Source organism: Octopus bimaculoides, chromosome 8 (genome assembly GCF_046866305.1).
Source record: "Octopus bimaculoides isolate indiv1 chromosome 8, ASM4686630v1, whole genome shotgun sequence".
Lineage (NCBI taxonomy): Eukaryota > Metazoa > Mollusca > Cephalopoda > Octopoda > Octopodidae > Octopus > Octopus bimaculoides.
The window spans coordinates 8,230,266-8,237,765 of record NC_142935.1 but is presented as its reverse complement, the minus strand read 5'-3'; positions in this window follow the sequence as shown (position 1 = coordinate 8,237,765).

The following is a 7,500-nucleotide window of genomic DNA, read 5'->3' as shown; positions in this document are numbered from 1 at the left end:
TTATTCTATCGGTGTCTTTCGACGAACCGCTGCATGTGGGGACGTAAACACACCAATACCGATTGTCAAGAGGTGGTGGGGGACAAACACAAACACGCACATACATATACATGTTCATACATGCATATATAATCTAAATATATTATACACACACATGTGTATATCATATATTTTGACATATATGTATACATATATAATACATACACATATATATAAATACATACATACATACATATATATATAAATACATACATATATATATGTATCTCTTTTACTCTTTTACTTGTTTCAGTCATTTGACTGTGGCCATGCTGGAGCACCACCTTTAGTCGAGCAAATCAACCCCAGGACTTATTCTTTGTAAGCCTAGTACTTATTCTATCGTCTCTTTTGCCGAACCGCTAAGTTACGGGGACGTAAACACACCAGAATCGGTTGTCAAGCGATGTTGGGGGGACAAACACAGACACGCAAACATATACACACACATACATATATACACATATATACGACGGACTTCTTTCAGTTTCCGTCTACCAAATCCACTCACAAGGCTTTGGTCGGCCCGAGGCTATAGTAGAAGACACTTGCCCAAGGTGCCACGTAGTGGGACTGAACCCGGAACCATGTGGTTGGTAAGCAAGCTACTTACCACACAGCCACTCCTACGTATATATATATATATATGTATATATATATATATATATATATATATATATATAAATATATATATATATATATATATATATATATATATATATATATATATATATATATATATATATATACACAAGCACACACACATATATATATATACGCACACGTGCACACACACGCATTGATATGAATTAATAAAATAAATAAAAACAAATGCGACGCGATATGTTAAATAACTAAATAAATAATAGTGCATATGTATGCATGTGTCTGTTTGAGTATGTCTCTGTCTGTGTATGCGTGAATGAGAGAGAGAGAGTGCATGTGTGTGTGTAAATATAGGTATATGTTTACATATACGTGCATACATATTTACATGCACGTGCTACTATTTATATAATTTTGCGGTCATATATATATATACAGAGAGAGAGAGAAGAGAAAGAGTTGGATAGATAAACTTACTTGGAAATGGATGTGTGGCGTTCAATCTAATAATGATATAATTAAAATATACATGTATGAATGCTTATACACATACATACATACATACATACATACACACACACATATATATATATATATATATATATATATATATATATATATGGTGCACCAGCATGACCGCAGCCACTTGGCTGAAACACATAAATAAATAAATATATATATATATATATATATGTATTTACATATATATGTATAGATATATATGCATACATGGGTACAGGACGTCACAAAACTTAAACAAGAGGAAATATGAAAGCGACATGGATTACGAAGGCAAACCTGGGTATGCGAACAGCATAATTTTAGAATTTATGGGAGCAACTGTCTTCGAAGACTCATATTGTCATTGAATGCTCGTAATGAGGAGTAGATAGACAGCCAACAACTAATTAAGGCTCCTTTCTCTGTGTTTCCTTGTCCTTTCTTCCATTTCTTTTCTCGTTGTTTACATATTTCATGTTGTTTGCACCGTTGGTGACGTCCTGTACTCATATGTGCATGTCTGTATATATATGTGTGTGTATGTGTATATATATACATACACACACACACACACACACACACACACATATATATATATATATATATATATATATGTTGTTTGCTTATATATGTATGTATATATATATATATATATATATATATATATATATATATATATATATATATATATATATATATTTGGTTTTTGTATTTGGTTTGCAAGATTCTTTATGTGAAGCCCTCTAAAAGAACTCGGAAGGTTGGACCTCCAACGAAGCTTTTCGCGATACCCTTAAGGCCAAGATCTTTTCAGCACCCCTTTCTAAATTCATATGTGTATGTACGTGTACATGTATGATCGGATGCTGTAATGTCCCTGACTTTCGGTAAAAAAAAAAACAAGAAAATACAAGAGGATCAGTTAATTATGATTTTACAGTTCTATATTCAAGAGATGAGGAATTATATACATTATTTACATTTGACAGATATTTGTCCTCATCTTGTTGTTAACACAGCATTTCGGCTGATATACCCTGCAGCCTTAACAACAAACAAGATGAGGACAAATATCCATCCAATGTAGATAATGTATATAATGAATTATGATTGTATTCAACATATTCCCCTCTCAGATTCACACACTTATTGCAGCGGTCCTTCAGTTTTTGTGAGCCCTGTAAAAGGACTCGGAAGGTTGGGCTTCCAACCAGGCCTTTCGCGATAACCTCAAAGCCAATTTTATTCAACTAAAACAATAACAACATTAAATAAAAAACATCTTTTAAACACCTTTTTTTAATTATTATTCCGGAGCATATTCACCATCTATTTGAATTATTGCTTAGCGTTTTGTTTAAATTACCGTTTTGTTTAAATTTGTTGTTGAACAAAATTTATTGACGAAAGCCGCAGTAATTATGCACTACTTCACGACCGTGAACCCGACGTCCTAACCACTGAGCCATGCGCCTTCGCACTTTGAAAGTAACCATAAATAAAGGGAAGTCGATTCAGAGAAGCAAACCGATAAAGCGTAAACTGAGATGCATCTGCACACGAAATCTCATGTCCTTGTTTTTTGCGTTTTTGTAGACAAAGCAAAAAAAAAAAAAAACGGGGTGCATATAGCTATTTATGTTACGTCAAAATCTGGACACAATACCGAGCTCACAACATTTCCCTCTGAACGAGATGCCGGTTTATCGGAGGGTAACTTATTTGCAGCAGAGACAACTGGAGCAACAAGAAATCAAGTGTTTTGCTCAAGAACACAGCGCACCACCGGACCCTGGTATCGAAACCAAGTTCTTATGATCCAAAGTATGATACACTAACCACTATCCATGCTCCTTCGCAACACAGATGAATTCAACAGAAGCATGTTTTTTGACACCGGGAGATGCCAAGAAGATGATGATGACGCCATACAAAGAACATCAGTAAAATAGCAAAGAAAATTATTTAACGAATTGACATGACAGCTAGGACAAACCATAAAAATGTCACATTCAACCAAAATAAGGATTGTAAATAAGTCTTTCCAAGAAACTAGATTCTCTAAAAAACATGACTTATTTTTAAATTTCTCAATGCTTCAAACGAACCACGACTAAAATAATATTGTAGTTTAGACTCGTGTCTGTTGCTTACGCAACATGTCTGTTATTTGCATTTGGTCACGTGATAGTGTATCGTCTGCTTCTTGATGTTAAATGCTTGTAGATAAGCTGTCGAGAGGAGACTCGACAATGTTGTTAATCCTTGTAGAAAGAGTTGCTAAATCCCCCTCAAATACAATAAATATAGGCGCAGAAATGGTTCTGTAGTTTGACATTTCGATTTTCAATCATGCAATTTCGAGTCCAGTCCTAGTGCGTGACACCTTCGGCAAGTATTTTCTCACATATTTCCAGGCCAACCAAGGCCTTGTGAATGGATTTGTAGACGGAAACTGAAAGAAGCTCGTCGTGTTCTGCATATATATATATATATATATATATATATATGTATATATATATATATATATATATATATATATATATATATATATATATATATATATATATATATATATATATATATATATAGAGAGAGAGAGAGAGAGAGAGAGAGAGAGAGAGAGAGAGAGAGAGAGAATAAGTACTAGGCTTACAAAGAATAAGTCCTTGACTAAAGGTGGTGCTCCAGCATGGCCGCAGTCAAATGGCTGAAACAAAATGAATAAAAGAATATATATATATATATATATATATATATATATATATATATATATATATATATATATATATACATGCGAGTAAAAATAAATACAAAAAAAAGGTGGATTTTTTTGTATGATTGTGTATAGAGGAATATATTATTTTGCTTAAAAGAGTTCCAACACTGTCTGTTTTTTATGTTTTATTTATATTCCTGCAGAACTAATGTGGGGTATAGAATATGGAATATACAATATATAATATAATATACAATATATAATATAAAATAAAATAAAAATGGATGGCACCATGAAATAAAGTATTGAATGTAGATGAAATATTGAGTGTTCAATATAAAGGATCAAATATATAAATATATAAATATAAATATATATATATAAAGGCGACTCGAGTTTCAGGGCTATTTCCCTTCGTCATGGCCGGTATGACCTGTTAAAGATTGTCATACCGGCCATGACGAAGGGAAATAGCCCTGAAACTCGAGTCGCCTTTATATATATATATTTATATTTATATATTTATATATTTGATCCTTTATATTGAACACTCAATATTTCATCTACATTCAATACTTTATTTCATGGTGCCATCCATTTTTATTTTATTTTATATTATATATTGTATATTATATTATATATTGTATATTCCATATTCTATACCCCACATTAGTTCTGCAGGAATATAAATAAAACATAAAAAACAGACAGTGTTGGAACTCTTTTAAGCAAAATTATATATATATATATGCACATTACATGCGTATAAGAAGGGATGACCACTAGGTGTGATTTTTGTGATTTTTCTTTTGTGGTTGGGTCGTTGATGACCTCTTTCTAGCATATCAGATGTCCACGCACACTACAGGCTTCCCCGCAGTTTCACAAACCATTGATCGATAGAGGGCTACAGTAGAACACATATCTCCAAGGTTCAGGGCAATCGATAGAAAGCTACAGTGGAGGACATATCTCCAAGGCGCAGAACAATCGATAGAGAGCTATAATAGAAAACATTTCCCCAAGGTGCACGGCAATGGAACTGAACCTGGGGCCGTGTAATTCGTAAGCTAACTTCTTACCATGCAGCCATGCCTGACTCATCTGGATCATGGCTGCGATGGAACTAAGCAACAAAATAAAATGTCCGATTACCCGAAAATAAGACAACACTCGCAACATATCGTTAAATAATTAACAAACGAACAAAGCACTTGAATCCGCTGCTCTGATTGGTCCTGTGATCTGATGGTCTGATGAGTTGTACAACTGTTCTTCCCATTTAGTCACATGTTATGTTGTCCTGCGTCTCGTGTTTTATATGTTCCGTGTGTGGTCCACACAATATGTCGTCTGCGTAATTTGTCGTCTGTTCAGTGAGTTTTTTGTGTTTTGCTCTCTTCCGGAAGAAGCGATTGTCCTTTGTATCTAACAATCGTACTTTCAACCTTCACCATTTTATCCGTTTTCCAGTTACCCTTCACATTCCTCCAGTCTCTTCCTTTCATTTTTTCCACTTATCACATTTCTAAACACACACACACACACACACACACACACACACACACACACACACACACACACACACACACACTCATACATACATACACTCACGCACGCACACGCACAAACACACTTGCGCGCACGCACACACACACACACACACATGCATGCATGGACACATCGGGAAGCACGCAATCACGCAAACACACCCATACGCCCCCCACCCCCACACACACAGACACACACTCACGCGCCCACACATACACAGACACACACACACATACACATGCGCACACACGAACATACATACGCGCGCACGAGTACGCGCGCGCGTATATACTCATGGACACAGAGAATCACGTACGCACAAAGCAACGCTATTTACGGACACAGAAATAAGTGCACAAACTCAGCCTAATTACGAACATCAATAGATACATACGAGGCGAGGGAATGGAAATTTTCTGCTTTTCGGTAAAAGAAATTACAGGAGGATCAGTTAATCATGATTTTATTAAATATATTCTCTTCTCAGATTCCATTTCTTACTACAGTTTTTCTAAACCTTCAGTTTTTCTAAACCTTGCAAAGGAAGGTTGGGCCTCCGACCAAGCTTCTCGCAAACCCATAAAGCCGGGATCTTTTCAGCATCCCTCGTAGGAGTGGCTATGTGGTAAGTTGCTTGCTTACCAGCGACATGGATCCTGGCTCAGTCCCACTATATGGCACCTTGGGCAAGCGTCTTCTACTATAACCTCGGGCCAACCAAAGCTCTGTGAGTGGATCTGGTAGACGGAAACTGAAAGAAGCCTGTCGTGTATATGTATATATATATATATATATATATATATATATATATATATATATATATATATATATATATATATATATATATATATATATACATGTATATATGTATATATATATTTCAAAGACGGGTCATTCGAAGTTTTCTATCCTAAGTCGAGTTCCAGATTATCTTTGCAATTTCGCTTGGTTATACTCAAGATTGCTCCAATCTGGCCAGCCCCAAGGAAAAACTAAGCTAAGAGCATTAGACTCTTTGGAAGAACGCAGCGAATGTATACGAAAACAAGGACGGAAAAAAAAACGAGAATGTTACACAAATACAAATATAAATTACAGGACATAACAACAGGTATCTTTCGACTAAGGACAAATTAATTAAACTGACGTGTGTGGAAGTAAAGCCTTACGGCAGGGACATGAGATTTGACAGGCACAGGGAAGAATATAGATGTTGCACATGGATGGTAATCGAACCAAGAAAGAAAGATCAGGCCTGGCTGAACACCAGTCACGTGGGGAGAGAAGAGAGAGAGGTAGAGGCACATGGATAGAAGAATACGTATATATATATATATATATATATATATATATATATATATATATATATATATATATATATATATATATATATATATATATATATATATGCATATGTGGGCACAGGACGTCACGGAACGTGTACAACAAAAAATACAAAGCACGAGTACATGGAACGTGAACTATTCTTTCGAACAACGAAAGACACAAAGGGAAAACAAATCAAACAACATAAAGAACGACTTTTCATCAGTTGTTGCCTGTTTTTCTAGTCTCGTATTTCTAGCATTTAACAACAATATACGCTTTTGATAAGATATATATATATATATATATATATATATATATATATATACATACAGTGTACATTGAAACACATGAGGTATCCATCAAAGGATACCTGGCACGCTAGAAGGAATAGCCAAAATCCAAACCACTATTGGGGATAAATTTCGAAGGGAATGAAAATAAAAACATTTACCATCTATCTCCTGGACCATGGTTTCTGACTTTATATTAGCAAATAGAATAATTTGCTAGGCGAAGTCTTCATCAACAGGTACGCCTAAATTAAACATATATGTACACTGTATTTATATGAATAATATTTTAGTCTATTGACTAATTTTTCTATAGTCTAGGGCACTGGTAATAAAAATTTCTAAAATTTTTCTTACCCTGATAATATTATATATATATAATGCTATCTGTTGGAGTTCCAGCATGAACTTCGGTATGTGGTGAAGCAACTGTTGCTGATCCCTTAATTATGTTTATATATATAT